This window comes from Kogia breviceps, chromosome 15 (genome assembly GCF_026419965.1).
Source record: "Kogia breviceps isolate mKogBre1 chromosome 15, mKogBre1 haplotype 1, whole genome shotgun sequence".
NCBI classification, from domain to species: Eukaryota; Metazoa; Chordata; class Mammalia; order Artiodactyla; family Physeteridae; genus Kogia; species Kogia breviceps.
Genome location: NC_081324.1, coordinates 59,928,484 through 59,950,146, shown reverse-complemented (window position 1 = coordinate 59,950,146; position 21,663 = coordinate 59,928,484). Strand labels below are relative to the sequence as shown.

The 21,663-nt window shown below is 45.8% G+C and overlaps 1 protein-coding gene and 1 pseudogene across 8 annotated transcripts in view; one reads left to right on the top strand and one right to left on the bottom strand.

Annotated features, from left to right (window-relative positions):
• The window catches only part of MTCL1 (microtubule crosslinking factor 1), a 129,518-nt gene that overhangs the window by 84,644 nt on the left and 23,211 nt on the right, over positions 1–21,663 (bottom strand). The gene's annotated exons all lie outside the window — the stretch shown is intronic.
• Positions 6,854–7,242, top strand: LOC131742760 (large ribosomal subunit protein eL33 pseudogene; annotated as a pseudogene).

Sequence of the window (21,663 nt, the reverse complement as noted above, 5' to 3'; positions counted from 1 at the left end):
TGCACCACTATTTATTACAGTAGCCAAGACATGGAAGCAACTTAAATCTCCATCAACAGAGGAATGGATAAAGATGTGGTACATATATACAATGGAATACTACTCAGCCATAACAAGAATAAAATAACGCCATTTGCAGCAACATAGAAGGACCTAGAGATTATCATACTAAGTGAAGTAAGTCAAACAGAGAAAGACAAATATCATATATCGCTTATATGCAGAATCTTCAAAAAATGATATAAATGAAATTAGTTACAAAACAGAAATAGACTCACAGAGTTAGAAAACAAACTTATGGTTACCAAAGGGGAAAGGGGGTGGAGGGATAAATTGGGAGTTTGGGATTGACATATACACACTGCTATATTTCAAATAGATAACCAAGAAGGACCTACTGTATAGCACAGGGAACTCTGCTCAATATTCTGTAGTAACCTAAATGGGAAAAGAATTTGAAAAAGAATAGATACATGTGTATGTATCACTGAATCACTTTGCTGTACACCTGAAACTAATACAACACTGTTAATCAACTAACTATACTTCAATATAAAATAAAAATTAGAAGAAATAAACAATATACTTCTTTGGGATACAAACAGTTGGCAAACTATAATGAAAAGGAAAAAAAATAGAATTCAAGATATTGTTGACCTGAGGGTGACAGATTAACTTACATGGATTGTCAAACAAACTGGTAACATTCTACTGCCTAAGATGAGTATTCTTTTTACTTTCTTCTTTAAATTTTATATATATTATATGTAATATATATACATGTATATATACATATATATGTATACATATTTTTAATACATTATTTTTCTGTATAATATAGTTTGTGATGTTTTTTAAAAATAGCATTTGCAAAAGATAATGAGTTTAGTTTACAACTGAGACGCTCCAAATCTCAAACCCTCTCACATATTAGGAGGTAACTTTGTCCCTCTGGATCCTTTGTGAGCAGCCCAGACCTCTCCCTAGCTCTTATCCCCTTGTGGATCATGGGATTAGCGGAGACTGAAGACCATGGCTGGACAACTTCTGTGGGGTTGGCTGCCCTGTTCTGGGCCTTGCACAGGCGTCAGAACAAGAGAACCTATGTGGCTGGGTGGGGGAATGAGGGACTCTTCAGATTTTCAGTGCAGCCCAGCCCAGAGCCTTACAAAGATTAAAAGGAACGGAAAACAATATGTGAGGGCCCTGGTTTTTGACAAAGGGGCTGCTGTAGCTTTTCACAGAACCTGACAGATATTACACCAGGGTTCAAATGGGTCATACACACGTTGGAGTTCATACATTCTTTTTAAAAGTATCCAAGCTTGTTAAAAAAAAAAAAAAAAAAAAAAAACAGGCAGAAGGAATGTGTCAAAGACAATAAAAGAAATACACGATTCAGTCCCAAGAAACAGCAGGAGGTAGGGAGAGGAATGGGGGCCAGGTGAAGTTTTCATCTTAGAATTTCCACGTAAATCTTCTGATGTGTTTGAACGGGGCAATTTATCAATACAATAAAAAATCATGCTCCGAGCGGATGAGAAAAACACGGTGCCCCTTAGAGAAGGCAATCAGGAGTTACAAAAGTTTAAAAGGCTTGAAATACCAATGATACTGCAATCTTCCTTGATAAAGGAACTCCTGCAAAATGTATTATTGCTCCATCACTGGAGGAAGATGTGAGCTGGCAGAATGGTATAACGGGAAAAAGAACTCCAGGCAGGAAACCAGAGATCTGTTAGGGAACTACACCCACCCAGCATGTGGTATGTGGTAGGAAGGGTATGGATGGGCTGGGCCCTCTTGACACCTGGAGGTGTGAGATTCTCAGCTCTGACACTTACTGGCTCTGTGACACAGGGCAGGCTGACGGAGGGCAGGCTTGTCGGCCGTGAGCCTCGTTTTTTCTTACCATTAAAGTGGGAACATAAAAATGCCCACTTCAAAGGGTGGTCGTGAAGATTAGACAAGCACTGGAAGCATTTAATACCCAGTGGTGCATAATAAATGTTACGCCCCAGGCCTCAATTTCCCAGCTATGCAATTGCAGGAAGGAATAAGTGAGCTCTAGCCTCACCAGCTCTGAACTTGTTTCCTTCCCTGCTGCAGTAGGCGGAACAATCCCCTCCTCCCCCAAAGGCCCGCTTCCTTAATCCACGGAACCTGCGACTGCACGATGCCATATGCCAAAGGGTAATTACAGTTGCTAATCAGCTGACCTCGAAATAGGGAGACTCTCCTGAGTTATCCCAGTGGGCGCCATGTCATCAGGGTCCTTGGAAATGGAAGCAGGAGAGAGAATCCTGCCATTGCTGGATCTGAAGATGCAGGAAGAGGGTTTGAGCCCAGAAATGAGGATGTGCCTGGGGGCTGGAAAGGGCAAGGAAATGGATCCTCTCCTAGAGCCTCCAGAAAGGAACACAGTCCTGAAAAACCTTCATTTTAGCCAGCGAGTGACTTACTTCTGCTGCAGCCCCCCAAGGGGGGAGCCGGACAAGCAGCTTGGAGCAGGGGCGAGGGAGCCTCCCCTGAAGACCGCGGCCAGGCCCCGGGACACAGGCCCCGGCTCCCAGCTCCTCCAGCCAGCCTGTTTCAAGAGCCATTTAACTCTCCATTAACCTGATGTGATGAGCACAGAGAATGAACTCCCGGCAGCAAGCGCATCACAATTTGCGGCACCCGCTAACTGATGTGCGAGTTCCCACCGCCTAAGTCGAGGGTAAACCATTTGTTTGCTTACTTCCCTCACGCCCTTCCTGGAAGGTGGGTGCATCGGGCCTTCTCCTCTCGTCTCCTGCGGTTTTCTATTTAGCTGTTATTCCACTGACATCTCCCATCCCGCAGTCTTTTCTAGGTTGTGCGGTTTGCCATCAGCACCCGTATCATTTTTGCAGACCTGACCGAGGTTTCACAACAGAAACCCCACGACCCTCCAACCTTGCACTCATCCCACTTCGAAACGTTCGCCCAAAGCAAGTATCCTCCCGCGTGAGGCGTGTGGTGAGAAGACCACTCAGTTGGCACTTGATGCTCCATTTTCAACTTCACTGACCAAATATCAGAGCAACTTCTGGCCCAGGCACCACCTTGGCACTCAGGACACAATGACAGCCACAGTCCCTGCCCTGAGCGAGCTCACTCTCTGCAGCCACAGGCTCTTGCAAGGAACTGTCTTAGGTTACACGCCTTCATCTCCTTGGGCTTGGGGGTATCTGTCCCATGGGGGTGATGAAACAGTTCCCCTCACAGGGGCTGAAAGGTGCAAATAAACCCCAAGCATGAAGCACTATCTCGAAATGGCCATCATCTTATTCGTTAAGGATTTCTCATACTTGAGCAGGTTTCCGCTTCCCTGAACGCAGTAAGAGAGCTCTAAAGACTGGACTTTGGTTAATGGAAAAAACAAGCCAGATGGAGGTGAGTGAGTAAAAGAGCAACGTACAACTATTTCTTTACTAACCAATTACTAGGACACATTCGCCTCCAAACTCGCTCAGCAGAACAGGCTCCGGGAGACGCTTGGTTGTTTTCCATGGAGATGGTTGTTTTAATAATCCAGAGACGAGCTACGTTACTCCCCACTCCTCTTTACAATCACAGCCGTCGGGGGCGACCCTCCGTCCAGCACATCCACGTGCACACACAGCCCTCCCTGACCAGACTTCACCAAGATAAATAATGCTCTCGTCCGTTCTTGAATTACTCTGACCTCTCTGACAGATGCTGGCGTGCATCTCTGGAACATGCGTCCTTAATAACAAGGGAAGAAACATCCCAGGCAGCGTAGGATCTCTTATAGACGCCACAGATATGCAGAGGGATTTCTACAGGAAGGCACGTTCATGCTCCGGGCAGGCAGCTCTTGGTCACTGCCTCTCCCCTACTGTGCACACACCCCAGTCCTGCCGGGAAGCCTGCCTCCTGGCAGCAGCCCTCTGCCACCCCTTAGCTCCCACATGTCAGGGATGTTTTCTCAGATGCGCATGACAAGCACTGAAACCCACCAGTTCCAGGCTTCTGCGGTGTCTTCCACGAGTTAACTGGACCCTCCCTCCAACACAGCACCTGGTGCTGAGGTTTTCTTCTGTGATTTCTCGCTCCGTGGAGCCTGGTCTGTGGATACGCTGTAGCAGCAAGAGCCAGGCAGGGTAGAAGTTGGCCAAGAAGGAGTCGGTGAGCTTCCCTCCCAACTCTCAAAGCGCCGTGTTCTACTCATCCACGGGCCAGGTCAGTCCAACCTGACTTGAAGAGGCAGCTCTTGGGCAGAACGTGTTCGGGGGCGGGGTGCTGCAGGGCAAGCTCACAAGAGGCAGCTCTAGTTTCCGTTGCAAAAGCAAACGAAACACCATGCCTTCATTCTCTGCAAATGGTCCGCTAGATTTCCCAAATCTCCCAAGGTAGTTTTCTAATTATTTGTGTTTACTGGCCAACTTGTCTCCAAATATTAAAGACTGGCTCCTCAAAAATCATGCTATCAACCCACGGGGCTCTGCATTAAGAGTACCTATAGTGCTGGGAGAACTGGACAGCTGTATGTAAAAGAACGAAATTAGAACACTCCCTAACACCATACACAAAATAAACTCAAGATGGATTAAAGACCTAATGTAACACTGGATGCTATACGACTCCTAGAGGAAAACAGAACACTTTTGACATAAATCACAGCAACATCTTTTTGGATCTGCCTCCTAGAGTAGCAGAAATAAAAACAGAAATAAACAAATGGGACCTAATTAAGCTTAAAAGCTTTTGCACAGCAAAGGAAACTGGTTTACAAAGAAAATGAAAAGACAACCTACAGAATGGGAGAAAATATTTGCAAATGATGTGACCAACAAGGGATTAATCTCCAAAATATAAAGACAGCTCATACAGCTCAATATCCAAAAACCAACAACCCAATCAAAAAGCGGGCAGAAGACCTAAATAGACATTTCTCCAAAGAAGACAGAGATGGCCAAAAGGTACATGAAAAGATGCTCAACACTACTTACTAGAGAAATGCAAATCAAAACTACAATGAGGTACCACTCCACACCGGTCAGAATGGCCATCATCAATAAGTCTACAGGTAACAAATGCTGGAGAGGGTATAGAGAAAAAGGAACCCTCCTACACCATTGGTGGGAATGTAAATTGGTGCAGCCACTATGGAGAACAGTATGAAGGTTCCATAAAAAACTAAAATAGAGCTACCATATGATCCAGCAATCCCACTCCTGGGCATATACCCAGAGAAAACCATAATTCGAAAAGATACATGCACCCCAATGTTCACTGCAGCACTATTTGCAATAGCCAGGACATGGAAGCAACCTAAATATCCATCAACAGATGAATGGATAAAGAAAATGTGCTGTATATACATACACAATGGAATATTACTCAGTCATAAAAAAGACTAAAATAATGCCATTTCCAGCAACATGGATGGACCTAGACATTATCATACTAAGTGAAGTAAGCCAGGCAAAGACAAATATCATATGATATTGCTTATATGCAGAATCTTAAAAAAAAAAGATACAAATGAACATATATACATACAAAACAGAAATAGACCCACAGACATAGAAAACAAACTCCTGGTTACCAAAGGGGAAAGGACTAGGAGGGATAAATTAGGAGGTTGGGATTAACCGATACACACTACTATATATAAAATAGATTACCAACAAGGACCTACTGTATAGCACAGGGAACTATATGCATTATTTTTTAATAACCTATAATGGGAAAGAATCTGAAAAAGAATATACATATATACATACACATATGTATGTATATATATATATATAAAACTAAATCATTTTGCTGTACACCTGAAACTAACACAAAACTGTAAATCAACTATACTTCAATTAAAAAATAAATTTAAAAAGAGCGCCTATAAAAAATAACTTTGCAAGAGAAAACCAAAATCGCCTACTCGCTCGCTCTCTGAGTTTCCTACTTTAAACTGGGGACAAAAATACATCTGTAAGACCCAGAAATGCAAAGACTTATTAGTATATAGAGTAACTTAGCTCGAATGACAATATTGCCCTCTAGCAAATGGTTAATGCATAAAATTATCTTTTAAAAACTGCACTAGTAAGCTCAGAGCAGAGGGTTCCTAAGCTTTTTAGTTGGATGGCAGTGGCAGCTACAGACAGAAAGGAAAGTCCTCCAGTATGGGAAAGGGAGACCAGGCAAAACGTTTTTGGAGGGAAATGCTGTTGACTATGAAATTGACTAAAACTGTTATTTCATGAAGAACATTAGAGGTGAAATAAGAGAAGTGAAATATATTTATTCTTTTAGACCAATGCACTCCAGTAAGATTTACACAGTGGCTGCCTCAGAGAGCCTGTATTTCGGGGACACAGATCTTCACTTCCAGAAGCTCCGACTGAGACCTTCAGCTACCAGTCTCTGCGTCATCAGCTATGCCTGCCAGACACTGCCGAGCAATTGGACCCAGACATCAGCAAACATACCGAGCTAGACAGGCTGGGCCACCATAATTAATAAGAAATGAAAACACACTGCAAGTCCCAAGGTGGATAAGAAGAAATTCACACATAGGACATTTGTTCTGAGTAAATCCTAAGAGTTCTCATCAGAAGAAAAAATATTTTTTTTGATTTCTTTAATTTTGTATTTATGAGGTGATGTGTGTTTACTAAACTTACTGTGATAATCATTTAATGATATATGAAACTTTGGGGGCAAATAAGTGGGGTAGGCTCGGCTATATGCCTCAACGAGGCATTGGTGTGGCTCTGAGGCTCCACCAGCTAATGATTTCTATGGAATCCAGCAACAGGGAAGACAGAATGGAGGAGATATGGAACTGACAGTGCTGGTCCCCTGACCTCCGAGAATGGGTGCTCCAGCCTGCTGGGAACAGGACTTCTAAAATGACAAATATGTCTGGAAGGCTGTGGTCCAAGGCCATTTTTGCTGACTATAAGCAGGGTCTATGGAACCAGAGGGAGCACACAGTTCTCCTGAAAATTGAAGGTGTATATGTTCGAGATGAAACTGAATTCTATCTAGGCGAGATGTGCTTACATGTACAAAGCAAAGAACAACACAGTAACTCCTGGTGGAAAACCTAAAACCAGAGTAATCTGGGGAAAGATAACTCATACTCATGGAAACAATGGCATGGTTTGTGCCAAATTTGGAAGCAACCTTCCTGCTAAGGCCACTGGACACAGAATCCGTGTGATGCTATACCCTTCAAGGACTTAAACTTATTGAAAAGTAGATAGGGCTTCCCTGGTGGCACAGTGGTTGAGAATCTGCCTGCCGATGCAGGGGACATGGGTTCGTGCCCCGGTCCGGGAAGATTCCACATGCCGTGGAGCGGCTGGGCCCGTGAGCCATGGCCGCTGGCCCCGTGAGCTATGGCCGCTGAGCCTGTGCGTCCAGAGCCTGTGCCCCACAACGGGAGAGGCCACAACAGTGAGAGGCCCGCGTACCACAAAAAACAAACAAACAAAAATAAAAGCTACCAAAAAAAGAAATCCACATCAAGATGAATCACTGCATGTGAAACTGCAGTGGTAACAAGAAAAACTTAAAAGGAACCAGAGGGAAAGTCAGATTACCAGCAAAGAACAACAATTAGGCTGACAGTTGCTACAATAGCAACAGGTATCAAAAAAATAATGGAACTGTATCTTTAGAAGTGCTGAGGAAAACAACTGTTAACCTAAAATTCTCTACCCAATTAAATTACCATTTGAGAGTATTTTTTAGATAGACAGAGGCCTCTGTGCAGAGATTACCTCCTACTTATGCTTACTGAAATAACCCTAAATGCATCCCAGCAAGAAGAAACAGAACCTGGAAAGAAAAGTGGTAACCAAAGTTGGTAAATTTAGATGTAAAAGGTGAATCAGCATAAGTACTTACAATTAAAATAAAATGGAAGCTTAAAATGGGGTAGCGGGGATTTGACACTAACTTATTTTCAGCAAGTCACAGTGTCGGGAGTTTGTGTCCTTCAGGAGAATGGTAAATACACTTAAGAATGTTTGATAAAATTTGCAAAGAACACACATATAAATTTTAAACCAACAGAGAGAGAACTAAAAAAACAAGCCCAGTATTTTTGATGGAATGCAGGAAGGTTAAAAAAAGAAAAATAAGGGCTTCCCTGGTGGCGCAGTGGTTGAGAATCTGCCTGCCGATGCAGGAGACACGGGTTCGTGCCCTGGTCCGGGAAGATCCCACATGCCGCGGAGCAACTAAGCCCGTGAGCCATGGCCGCTGAGCCTGCGCGTCCGGAGCCTGTGCTCCGCAACGGGAGAGGCCACAACAGTGAGAGGCCCGCATACCGCAAAAAAAAAAAAAAAAAAAAAGAAAAATAACATGGTGGCAGGAAAAGTAAATAACATAGCAGAACAAGTCCAACTCTAAGTGCAATCACAATAACTCTAAATGGAACAAACTCACTTATTAAGATAAACATGGATTACCTCTCACACACACTCAGCTTTAAACTGCTTAAAACATGACACAGAAAAGCTGAAAACAAAAAAGTTAAACAATTATACCAGCAAACAATACTGCAAAGAAAGCCAATGTAGCAATATTGGTACAATGTGATACTGAGAGCAGCATCAGACACATTGGATTCCAAGGCAAAAGCACTTACAGAAATAATGCATTTAATAATAGAAGAACCACCTACCAAGTTATGATAATCGTGTATTTTTATGCACCCAATAAAGTAGCAAACACTTTCCCAAACCAAATTCACTTTATTCTGCTGAAATGGCCCCAAAAGCAAGAGACAAGAAAGCCAACCCACTGGTCAGATGGGGCCACTGGTAGGACATATCATGGCCTTGAGTGAGTTTGATCATTATAAAGAAATCTTTTTTTTTTTTTTTTTTATACACAGGCCTCTCACTGTTGTGGCCTCTCCCGTTGAGGAGCACAGGCCCCGGACACGCAGGCCCAGCAGCCATGGCCCACAGGCCCAGCCGCCCTGCGGCACGTGGGATCTTCCCGGACAGGGGCATGAACCCGTGTCCCCCGCATCAGCAGGCGGACTCCCAACCACTGCGCCAGCAGGGAAGCCCAAGAATCATTATTTTAATTACAGAAATGAGACTGTTTGGGAGAGTTAAAAGTGACCAGAAGGCTATGTATTATTCAAGAGTGACCATAGAAACTATGGATCTAGATTTCATTCAAGAAGCAAGGAAGGACTAGACCCATAAGATAAATTAGAATTAGGCAACTGTGGGGCAAAATCAACTATTTTATGTTTTCCCTACTGATTCCCATTTGTTTAATGTAAAAGTAATATTTTTATATACATTAAATTCAAGAGTGTCCTTTTATTCCCTTTTTAAAAATTAAAAAGAAATTTTTTGGCCTCGCCACGGGGCATGTGGGATCTTAGTTCCCCAGCCAGGGATCAAACCCGCACCCCTTGCAGTGAAAGCACGCTGGACCACCAGGGAAGTCCCAAGAGTGTCCTTTTACTGACAATGTGTTCAGTTGAATGAAACAAAGTCCCTGTGCTCGGGTGGGTGGTTTCAAAGTCCCCATGAGAGGCTCAGAGGCTACCAGGACAGGAGAGACTGACCACACAGCCACCCTGCCCCCTAATACGGGTTGCTGTCCCGCTGGTCACCTGGAGAACTGGAGTCACACACAAACAACACAAACCACAACAGCTAGAAGCGTGCACGCTGCAGATGAGCAAAAGAGGGAAAGGATAGAAGAGGAAAAAAGACAACTAAAGGGGCAGAGCAAATTTGATGAGTGGCAGATTCCAACGAACCTGAGAGAGATGAAGTCCACTGTCACGAGCAGGCTGGAATCCGGCCTCTGATGTGCTTCAGGAACAAATTGACGGCCAGGAAGCCCCATGGTCATGGCCCTTTACGACTGCGACTGCCGGGGTCATAAACACACAACTCGAGGCTGGGCACCGACTCACGCCCGAGGGCAGTTACACGCTGCCGCCTGTCGTCTGGGCCTCGGTCACTCCAAGGCCTCCTCTTCCCCAAAAGCCTGTCCTGCAAACCCTTATTTTATCCTTCGTTAATCTCACCAACCCACAGCTCCACTCCTAGGTGGGAACTATTTAGCTACAATTACAGAGATGCTCCAGACACAACATCCTCCCAGGGCAGTGACGGCAGCTGATCTAAAAGCACTGGGAAGTTTTACAAAACACAGATGCCTGAGAAACAGAACAAAACCAACCCCTCAGATGCCTGGATCCCACCCCCAGATGTTCTGATGCAACTGGCCAAGGGGTAGCCTGGCATCCAGATTTGTAACCTCCCCAGGGATTCTTCTACCAGGCAGCTGGGGCGAGTGTCACAGGGCTCAAGGGCTCGTCCTCAGCACGGGTTTACAAGACCCCTTTCACCTCCTAATAAAAGCCGAGGAGCAGGGCGCACCTTATTCCCCGCTCTGAGCATCGCTGGTCTCTAATCCTCCTGCAAAGAAAGACCCAAACGTCTACCCTCCCCCTCCCATTTCAAAGGGCACCTCTGAAGATGTTTGTCAAGAGGTTGAGAGCAAAGGCGAATGAGCAGTGTCTGCTTTCTGCACATCTTGTCACCAGCCTGCCCCCGGGAAAATCTAATAATTAGCCAAGCTCAGACATCACTGGGGTAGCTCAGGGGGGCGGTGTGTGAGCCCATACTGAGCGAGGAGGGAGATGAGAAGGCTTCCGAAGGTACCAGAACAACCTATGCATCCCCTCACAATCATATCAAACCATCCCTCCCTCGAGAGGAAGAACAGGACTCCACTGTCAAGGCCAGGGGCACGTGAACAGCCCCACACGCCCGTCTGGTCTCAGGGATGCTTCTCTCCGAAGCTCCAGGGGAGCTGAGGGGAGAGATGTCCAGCCAGCCTGTGCACGTGGCCTCTCTCCCAGCCGGTGGTGCTCAACTGGGGGGTGACTCGGGGCCCCTCCCTCCCCAGGGACACTTGGCTTTGCCCGTAGACACTGGCACAAATGGAGGGTTGTTACTGGCATCCAGTGGGTGGAGGCCAGAGATGCTGATACGCATCCTACAGGGCACAGAGTGGCCTCTCGTGGCAAAGAGTTATCCAGCCCAAAACACCCGCAGAGCCGAGGGTGAGAAACCTCTGAGCGATGGCTCAGCAGTGATTCGTCGGACAATCCCGATGTGCAACGTTATACAACAATGTGAGGGTTATGCAACACCTGGGTCCCATCACTTAGTGACCCTGTGAGTTACCTGGTTTAAAAATAAATCCAAACCCAAACCCTACACAAGAGAACCCTTGGAAACAACAAGAAACTCCCAGCGACACTTCAGAGCTGAAAAGGAAGCGAGCGGCCCAACCATGGACTCAGCTGGTCAGAAGGAAAGCATCTCATTTCACCCAGAGAAGTTCCTACGACTCCTCCGGGAGGAGCGTGTAAAGCTCCCGATCATTAAGAGTGTTTTAAACACATGCATTAGACCCAGACAGACAGGCACTTGTTGCATAAAATTAGATCTTTAAACTGTCCTGTTTCCTAGGAGTCACAAAAATAATGGAGGGTTTTTCACAAGTGACTTTGTTTCACTCATGAAAAACATTGTTGCTAATCCCCGTGAATAAGCACAGATGATGGAACATCCACAAGCCTCTTCGCAGGCCCCTCCCAGTGCCTTGACCAACAGTCTTGGGGCGGGCGTTATGGAAACAGTACCTGGTGCCGCAACGTCCCACCCCTGGTTTCCCCCAAACAGCCCCCTCCGGCTCCCAGGCCTGCTCAGACTATGGTGAGACCTCCAGCTGGAAGCGGGGAAGCCGCCTGAGACGGGAAAACCACCACCAAGAGGCTACTCCAGCTGTTCAGGGTTAAGTCATTCACACAGCTATGGGCTTGGTGAGTAAATACAGCTTTGCCTGGTCGACCAGCTCCCAGCATCCAAAGATGAAGAGCATCTATGCTTGAACACCAACCATCTGATGAATGCTTCTGTGTTTTGGACACTCCCTTGTCCCACTCAACCTGCTGTGGGTCACAAAAAAGAACTTCTGCGATGCTGGGGGACAAATGAGAACCAAGCCTCCCACACAAGCCTTCTCTCAGCACAGGAACTGACCAACCCAAGGCGAAGCACCCTGGAGGCTCAAGGTCTCTCTCGTTTCTCCCAGGCTCATCCTTATGTCAGGGATTCAAATGCTGGCAATCAACTGCTCAACAGCGAGACACTCGGCACAGATGCGTAACTATATATATAACTTGGCGTCTTTTCAATGCTGAATAACTTCTGACGACCGAAGGGGAAAAATGAAAACAGCTTCTTTGGCTCCTGATCATACCACTCGATGTCTGATGGTTCTCACTTGAGTCAGAGAAATGCCAAGAAAGTATACTCAGGAAACAGTCATACTGGACAGCATCTTCTTAAGCATTTCTGTTTCTCTGACTCTTGATTCTGCATTTGAGGATAAAAGTCATCCAAATCATACGACGTCACTAACATCACGTACAGTGTATAAATTTGACAGATCACCCCCCAGCATCAAATGTAAATTTTGAAAAGAGAAGTGTTTGTTATTCCCGCAGCACAAACTGGATGCAGTTAACCGTCTAGTGGAGTTTAAATTATCCAGAAATATGTGCTATGGCTACATATATATATATATATATATATATATATATATATATTTTGGCCGGGATGTTAGTTCCCCGACCAGGGATGGAGCCTGTGCCCCCGGCAGTGGAAGCGCGGAGTCTTACCCACTGGACCGCCAGGGAAGCCCCTCTGGCTACATTTTAATTATTTTTTAAGAAAAGCCACATGAACGGTGTCTGTGTCACTGAAATTCACAAGCTCCTTACTTCAACAGCAGATGACAGGCTGACAGCCGCCCTCCACAGTATAAAAGATGCCCACGTGCCAGGACAGACCATGCTGAGGGCAGAGGAAGGGCTGGGTCTTACATCTCTGGGGGGAGTGAGTGTGGCCTGAAGCTGATGGCCGCTCACACAGTATCGCTGCTTCTGCCTGAAAGAGGCCACCTGGGCGCCCACAGGGAAACAGGAAACAGGCAGAGAGGAGGCTGCCTGCTCACAGGGACAACCGGGTGTGGCACGACCCCAGCGAGGGACCTCAGAGCTAACAAAACAGGGCGATCTGATGGCCCTCAGTCGTCATCAAAATATTAACACTCGACCTCAACTGGAATCTCAGGTCTGTATGAACTGTCCTGAGGCAATCACTTACAGAGTCAGAAATTCCCCGCCAAGAGATTTTAAGATAATGTTATAGCTCTTTCTCAAGGAAAGATAAAAATGACAAAACCCTCACTCATTCAACAAATATTTACTGAGTGCTTGACAAGGGCAAGGACATGCAGACACACATATATACCCGATAAGTCAGAGATGTGAGGTCTGAAATACCACCGAGGGATCCCGTGAGACCCTCAAACTGCAGGCTGGAGTACACACCTACCAAGAAAGCACTTTCGAGATTTATACAGCTGAGTAATCGAGGCTGTGTGGGCAGAGATCAACAGAGCAGAACTGCACCCAGAAATAGACCTACACACATACGTCCGTCCCCTGATTTCTGACAAAGGTACAAAAGTAACTCAATGGAGCAAAGATAACCTTTTCAAGAAATGGTGCCAGAACTGGAGACCCATAGGCAAAAAATGAACCTTGACCTGAGTCTCACACCTTATACAAACATGAACTCAAAATGGACACCATGGATTGAAATGTAAAACGTAAAACTGTAAAACTTACCCCCGCCCCCAAAAAAACACAGAAGAAAATATTCAGAATCTAGGTCTAGGCAAAGAGCTCTGAGAATTGATACCATAAAAGGAAATATTTATAAATTGAACTTCATCAAAATTAAAAACATTTGCCCTGGGGAAGACCCTGGGGAAAGGATGGAAGACAAACTGCAGAGTTGGGAGAAAATACTTGTAAACCATTTATCTGAGCAAGTATCTAGAAGAACTCTCAAAACTCAGCAGTTAAAAAAAAACACACACACAACAGTAAAATAAGCAATCTAATTAGAAAATGGGCAAAAGGCATGAAGACACCAAAGAGGACATACAGGTGGCAAATATGACATGAAAAGATATCCAACATCATTAGCCATTAGGGAAATGCACATTAAAACCACAAAGAGGGGCTTCCCTGGTGGCGCAGTGGTTGAGAATCCGCCTGCCGATGCAGGGGACGCGGGTTCGTGCCCCTGTCCGGGAGGATCCCACGTGCCGCGGAGCGGCTGGGCCCGTGAGCCATGGCCGCTGAGCCTGCGCGTCCGGAGCCTACGCTCCGCAATGGGAGAGGCCACAACAGTGAGAGGCCCGCGTACCACAAAAAAAAAAAAAAAAAAAAAAAAACCACAAAGAGATATCACCTATCAGAATGGCCAAAATGAAGAAGTGACAACACCAAATGCCAGTGAGAACACAGAGCAATGGAGCACTTGTGCATGCCTGGTGAGAACATTAAATGGTGCAGCCACTCTGGAAAATAGTTGGGCACTTTCTTAAAAAAAAAAAAGAGGGCTTCCCTGGTGGCGCAGTGGTTGAGAGTCCGCCTGCCGATGCAGGGGGCGCGGTTTCGTGCCCCGGTCTGGGAAGGTCCCACATGCCGCGGAGCGGCTGGGCCCGTGAGCCATGGCTGTGGAGCCTGTGCTCCGCAACGGGAGAGGCCACAACAGTGACCTCTTGCCCGCGTACTGCAAAAAAAAAAAAAAAAAAAAAAGAAATATGCAATTACCATATGACCCAGGAACTGAGCATTTATCCCAGAGAAATGAAGGCTGATGTTCCCACAAAAACCTGCACACAGACATTCACGGCAACTTTATTCATAATAGCCCTAACGTGGAAACGACCCAGATATCCTTCAACCAGACTGATTAAGCCCCCTGTGGTGCATGGTCACCGTGGACCACTTCTCAACTATAAAAAGGCACTGGACTTCCCTTGTAGAGCAGTGCTTAAGAATCCGCCTGCCAATGCAGGGGACACAGGTTTAAGCCCTGGTCTGGGAAGATCCCACATGCCGCAGAGCAACTAAGCCTGTGCGCCACAACTACCGAGCCTGCGAGCCACAACTACTGAGCCTGCGTGCTGCAACTACTGAAGCCTCCACGCCTAGGGTCTGTGCTCCGCAACAAGAGAAGCCACCACAATGAGAAGCCCACACACCGCAACAGAGAGTAGCCCTAGCTTGCCGCAACTAGATAAAGCCCACACGCAGCAATAAAGACCCAATGCAACCAAAAATAATTTTTAAAAGGGGACTTCCCTGATGGCACAGTGGTTAAGAATCTGCCTGCCAATGCAGGGGACACGGGTTTGAGCCCTGGTCCGGGAGGATCCCACATGCCGCAGAGCAACTAAGCCCGTGCGCCACAACTGCCGAGCCTGCGCACCACACAACAAAGACTAGCCCCTGCTCGCCACAACTAAAGAAAGCCTGCACATGGCAATAAAGACCTGACACGGTGAAAAATAAATTTTTAAAAAGCTTAATTAAAAAAAAAAAAAAGCACAGACCACAGACGTGTCCACAATCTGGGCAAATCTCCAGAGAATGATGCTGAGTGAAAAAAGCCAGTCCCCAAAGGTTACACACTGTGTGACTCCATTTGTCATATTCTTGAAATGACACAACTATAGAAACAGAGACCACAGCAGTGGGTGCCAGGGTTGCAGGATGGGAGCTGGGACGGGAGGGAAGCGGGTGCGGCCATAAAAGATCAACCTGAGGGATTCCTGTGGTGATGGGACCGTTCTGTAGCTCGACTGAACCAATGTGATATCCTAGTTGTGAGATCATACCAGAGTTTTGTTACCTAATAAAACTTGCGGGAGGGACTTGCTTGGCGGCGCAGTGGTTAAGACTCTGCGCTTCGCATGAGTTCGATCATGCAAAGGGGAACCAGGGTTCCATCCCTGGTTAGGGAACTAAGATCCTGCACTCCCAGCAGTGCGGCCGAAAAACCAAAAAAAACAAAAACTTGAGGGAAACAGGGTAAAGGGTACATGGGACCTTTCTGTATTATTTCTTACAACTGCATGAGAATCTGCAAGGGCCTCATGAAAGAGTTCAGAAAAAGAGTGCTGGGGAAGGCTTCAAGAAGGAGGTGTCATTTCTGGGAGAATCTTAAAGGATGGGCTGCATGTCACTAAGTAGAGGTGGGACTCCAGGTACAGTCCAGGGGGAGCGGGGGTGAGGTGGGCTCAGAGGGCTTTGCTCACCATGAGGGTGAACTCTGCCCTCCTTCCTACAATTTTCTCAGTAGAGATGAAAGCAGCAGCTTAATGAATACTTCCAAAGTAGAAATTAATTTTATAGAGAAGCAGAACAGGTCAGAACAAGAGGCGGATGCCCTTCCTCCTGGACTCACTCCTCCTCCGGCAGCTTCCCCAGTGGCCCCCTGTCCAGGCGGCTGCACAGAGCTCCCCTGCACCCCTCCAGTGCCCACCTGCCCACCGGCCGCCTCCTTCCAAGTTCACAGCAAAGGAGGAGGTGGGGCTTGAGCCAAGGTCTGAAGGACAGAGGAGAGGGTTGCTGGGTCAGAGGCGTGGGTAAGTCCCAGCCTGGGCAGGACCCATGGTGAGGGGGCCGCCCGACCTTCACTAGCCTCATTGAAAACCTTGATATGATTCCACCTTGATTTCCCCAAGAAATGGCTCCAGGGCCGGGTTCCAGGCACCAGCACAGCCCTCGATAGGCTCTTGCCCACCCCTTCCAACAACAGTGAATCAGCCATTAGTGCTATTTATAGTTAACTGCACACACACCCCTTTTCTTCCCAGACAGCAAAACTGTGCCATTTACAGCTGAAGCATTTTATTTTATTTTTAAATTTTTTTGGCTGTTGGGTCTTTGTTGCTGCGCGCGGGCTTTGTCTAGTTGTGGCGAGCGGGGGCTACTCTTCGTTGCAGTGTGTGGGCTTCTTGTGGTGGCTTCTCCTGTTGCAGAGCATGGGCTCTAGGCACATGGGCTCAGTAGTTGTGGCATATGGGCTTAGTCGTGACTCACAAGCTCAGTAGTTGTGGCATATGGGCTTAGTTGTGACTCACAGGCTCAGTAGTTGTGGCACACGGGCTTAGTTGTGACTCACAGGCTCAGTAGTTGTGGCACACGGGCTTAGTTGCTCCGCGGCACGCGGGATCTTCCTGGGCCAGGGATCGAACCCGTGTCCCCTGCACTGGCAGTTGGATTCTTAACCACTGTGCCACCAGGGAAGCCCCATGGCTGAAGCATTTAAAGCTGTTCCTGCCAAGGCCTCCTGTGCTTCCTGCCCTGCTCCTCACCCTCCAGGTCCCTGAGCCTGCACCTCCCGGCCTTGGGGGTCATTCCCTTGGTTGATGGGGCTCTAGTCCAATCATATCCCTGCCCTCGGGGTGTGGGTAGGACACACAAATGCCGTTTCCCTCCAGATCCCTGTGTTGACACTGCATGCACATGCACACAACACGAATATGCACACACACACACACACCCCAGACTCATGTTTCAGCATTTGGGAAAAGGACTTAACCAGACACCTCCAGTTCTTCCTGCTCCCACTCCATCCCATGTCACCTCGTTATTAAGTTGGCAGGCACATAACTGAGACCGCTCAGGACACCGGACTGCTCTCCCCATCCTGCTCTCTAGCTTGTCACCCTCCCTCCAAACTCAGGTCAGCAAAGTAGAGCAGGTGCTGCGTGTTCCCTGTGGCACCCACAGAGCCTGCCAGGCTCCCACATAGGACGGCTGCCTCGTCCACCCGGGCTGCCCGTCCTTCTGTCCACTGCTAACTGGCCAGGGCCAAGGCCTGAGTGACTCTGCGGCGGCCCATGACAACCTGGTCAGGGTCCGGGAGGCGCCCAGGCACGAGGTCTCTGCCCATATGTGCTTCACACCGACCCACCCACACACATCTTTTTCTTACAAGGGGGACCATAAACTCTGAAGTCACAGACAGTGCTATTAAAGTGTAGCATGACAGCAATAGAACCATTTACTATGTTTGTACACCTTTGTTTCCAGACATTATGGACACCTGATAGTTTGAATATAATGACACACAGAAAAAAGTCCTCACCCACTGGGCGAGAAAAAAGTAGAAAGACTGTCTTAATCCATTCAGGCTGCTCTGACAAAATACCAGAGACTGAGGGGCTTAAAGAACAGACATCATTTCCTACAGTCCTGGAGGCTGAGAAATCTAAGATCAAGATGCTGGCAGTGGGGCTTCCCTGGTGGCACAGTGGTTGAGAATCTGCCTGCCAATGCAGGGGACACGGGTTCGAGCCCGGGTCTGGGACGATCCCACATGCCGCGGAGCAACTGGGCCCGTGAGCCACAACTACTGAGCCTGTGCGTCTGGAGCTTGTGCTCCACAAGAGAGGCCACGACAGTGAGAGGCCTGCGCACCGCGATGAAGAGTGGCCCCCGCTCGCCGCAGCTAGAGAAAGCCCACGCACAGAAACAGACCCAAAACAGCCAAAAATAAATAAATAAATAATTTAAAAAAAAAAAAAAAAGATGCTGGCAGATTCCTTGTCTGGTGAGGACCCGCTTCCTGGTTCATAGACGGCCAGGTCCCAGTGTGTCCTCACATGATGGATGGAATGAGGGTGCTTGTATGGGGTCCCTCTTAGGGGGACACTAATCCTTGTGAAGTGGGAGAGGCTCCGCCCTCATGACCTAATCACCTCCCACAGGCTCCACCTCCTCATAGCATCTAATCGGGGATTAGGATTTAACATGAATCTGGAGGCAACACAGACATTCAGGCTACAGCAGCCACCCCAAGAGAAGACTGAGGAGGAGTCACAACGTGGAGGAGCCATGAAAAGGAAAGGCTCTGAGGTCATCGGGGGTTGGGGAGCCAAAGAAATAGGCAGAGATGAAGTACTGGGTCAGGAGACAGAGGACACACGGGGTTACTCTGGGGCCCGAGAACGGTCACATCCTGTTTTGGCAACACAGCACAGGGAGCTATCATGAGCCCCGCCCCACAGTAAACAGCTAGGAATGCTAGAGAAAATATAACAAGCAAAAATTTATACACAGCTGAACTCACACACACAAAGAAGGAAAATTCCCTAGTGTCTGTAGTGCCTAAGGGATTGGAAGCCAGAGCCATGAGCACAAGGGTATGTGTTAAGGGGGGCAAAAGGGGATGGTGGGAGTTACCAGAAATAGGCCAGGGGTGTAAGAAGAGGCTTCGATCAATGCACCAAGGCAACACATTGCAGAGATGCACCCCCACTGAAAGTAAACTAAAAATCACTCGAGGAGGGGAGAGTAAGCTTTTGCTCAGGACACTGGGTGGTGGAAAAAAATCTCCTTTGAAATATGAAAATACCCTAGGCCTACACAAGTTCAATGTCCAACTGACACTCATTTGGTACACAACTCCACAAGCCAAAAATTAAGGGCTGTATTTGGACCAATGATACCACCAAGGCCTCCAGAAAAGACCAACACAAAAGCTCCCTAGGAGGACATTTCAACAAACTTCATGGAATTCCTACTAAGAAGGACTCGTAATAAAATCTACTGTAAGAGTCACCAGATCAGACAAACTGAAGGCTTAGTAACACCAAGAACTCAACAGAACTGAAAAAGACTAAAATGTTTAAAGGTTTAAAGCAAGAACTATGAGATGATGAAGAAAGAAGAAACTATGAAAAAGAATGAGCAACTTTTTTAAACTTCTAGAAATGAAAAGTTAGTGGATGAATAAAACTAATTCTCTTGTAAAGAAGAGAATTAGTAACTTGGACAAGAAATTATCCAGAATGTAGCACAGAGATTAAAAATATCTTTAAAAAAAAAGAACAGGTAAGTGAGATGGCAGATGGAAGATGGAATAAGAATGGCCAACATAAGGCCCACATAAGACTAACAGGAATTCTAGAAGAAATACAGAGGATGGGGAAGAAACATGATTCAAAGAGATAGTTTCACTACAGAAGACTATTCAAAGAGTGAGAATTTTTCAGAGTTTATGAAAGACAAAAACTCAAATTGGCAATGAGTGTTGAGCAAAATAAAAATAAATCTAGATACATTTGATTCAAACTACAGAATACCAAACATGCAGAGAAAAGCATAAAAGTAACCAGGAAGTAAAGACAGATTATCTACAAAAATGAGAATTATCTAACAGCAGATCTCTTGATAAGCAAAAGAGCCAAAAGATAATAAAAATACTATCTTCAGTGTTAGAATTCTATGCCCAACTACATATCTTTCAAGATTGAGTATGAAATAAAAGTATTTTAGACAATATCATTTACTGAAATAAACCACTAAAACATGTATTAATAGATCAGCGAGAAGGAAACTGAACTCGGACACTCAAGAAGCAATGATAGGGCTTCCCTGGTGGCGCAGTGGTTGAGAGTCCACCTGCTGATGCAGGGGACACGGGTTCATGCCCTGGTCCGGGAATATCCCACATGCCACAGAGTGGCTGGGCCCGTGAGCCATGACCGCTGAGCCTGCGTGTTCAGAGCCTGTGCTCCACAACGGGAGAGGCCACAACAGTGAGAGGCCCGTGTACTGCAAAAAAAAAAAAAAAAAAAAAAAAGAAAAGAAAAAAAGAAGCAATGATAACAGAATGGAAAATGTGCAAATGAATCTAAAGAATTAGCTATGAAATTAGTCAGCTTAGGTGGGGAGATGATTTTTAAAAGATGAAACTGAAATACTGGGTAACAATAGTATGAAAGGAGTTGGAGGTGAAGCTTTCTAAGGTGCTTATATTATTCAGGAAAAGAATATAGTGATTAGTTTTAGACATTGAGAATCATGCATGTTAAAAATGTAAGAGTGATCATTAAAATAATAGTAATAGAATGTATAACTTCCTAACCAAGAGAGAGAACACGGGAATTAAAAACTCAGAGAGAAATCAACATTAAAAAATAGAGGGATTTGCCTGGCAGTCCAGTGGTCCTATGCAGGGGACCATGTGTGGGTTTAATCCCTGGCTAGGGAGCTAAGATCTCATATGCCTTGTGGCCAAAAAAACAAAACATGAAACTGAAGCAATATTGTAACAAATTCAGTAAAGGCTTTAAAAATGGTCATCAAAAAAAAAAAATCTTTAAAACAATAAATAGAAAAAACAAAGAAAAGGCATGGAGGGTGGAATAGAGAGGCAAGAGGGAGGAGATACGGGGATATATGTATATGTATAGCTGGTTCACTTTGTTATAAAGCAGGAACTAACACATCATTGTAAAGAAATTATATTCCAATAAAGATGTTAAAAAAAAGAAAAGGTATGGAATATAGAGAGCATAAAATACAATGACAGAAATAAATTCAAACACATTAATAACCACAATAAATGTAACTGGATTAAATTAACAAGTTAAAAAAAAAATTCCCAGATTCCATTTCTTTTTTAAAAGGTAGCTATAGTTCATTCAGAAGAAATACACCTAAAACATAATGGTGTAGAAAAAATAGAACTTACATAATCACAATAAAAGCTACACCAGGCAAATACTAACTAATAGAAATTTGGTATAGATGATAAAAGCAAAGTAGGCTTTACAGCAAAAAGCAAGACATCAGAATAAAGAGGTCATTATCAAATGATAAAGGCAACAACTCATCACAAAAAAAGTTCTAAATCTTTACGCATTCATATTCAAAATCTAAAAAGCAAA